The sequence below is a fragment of the Penaeus vannamei genome, chromosome 36, assembly GCF_042767895.1.
Source record: "Penaeus vannamei isolate JL-2024 chromosome 36, ASM4276789v1, whole genome shotgun sequence".
NCBI lineage: Eukaryota > Metazoa > Arthropoda > Malacostraca > Decapoda > Penaeidae > Penaeus > Penaeus vannamei.
This window is the reverse complement of record NC_091584.1, coordinates 4,088,977-4,089,940: the sequence shown is the minus strand read 5'-3', so window position 1 is coordinate 4,089,940 and position 964 is coordinate 4,088,977.

Sequence of the window (964 nt, the reverse complement as noted above, 5' to 3'; positions counted from 1 at the left end):
GAAAGACAACGTGACACTGACATGTCATGTGCGACACGAAGAGATGGGTAAACAGATAAAGCAATGGACATGCTTACTCGCGCATATCTGTCTCAATATATGCAAGTGAAAATATTTAAGATTATTTAAGTGATGTAGAATATGAAGATAAACACATAATATATACGACAATTTAAGTGATGTAGAATATGAAGATAAGCAGAGAAAATAACATTAGCAAAGATATTTCAGTAAGAGAATTTACACACACACACACACACACACACACACACACACACACACACACACACACACACACACACATATATATATATATATATATATATATATATACATATATATATACATATATATATATATATATATATATATATATATATATATATATATATATATATATATATATATGTGTGTAATATGCACACACATGCACATATATATATATATATATATATATATATATATATATATATATATATATATATATATATATATATATATATATATATATACACATGCATATATATGTGTACACACATACACACACACATACACACACACACACACATATATATATATATATATATATATATATATATATATATATATATATATATATATGTGTGTGTGTATGTATGTGCACAAACACACACGCGCGCGCGCGCACACACACACACACATTTATCACTATCGCAATCATTTCCAATACCCCGTGCGCTAAGATAGTTTATCATATAAATTCATTGCAAACAACGAAATACCAAAGAAAACTTCTTCCCGTCTGTAATAGGATGCTGTATTCCTTGTATCATGCTTACCTTACCGCCTTTCCTAACTTATCGCTGTGCAATTGATAGGGGAATGAAATAAACTTTTATTGTAATGTACAGGCTCGTTGATTCTTTTGATTTATCGTTTCATCTACCACTGTTGTTTTCATCTCTTCGTGCAACTGGTAGAGAAG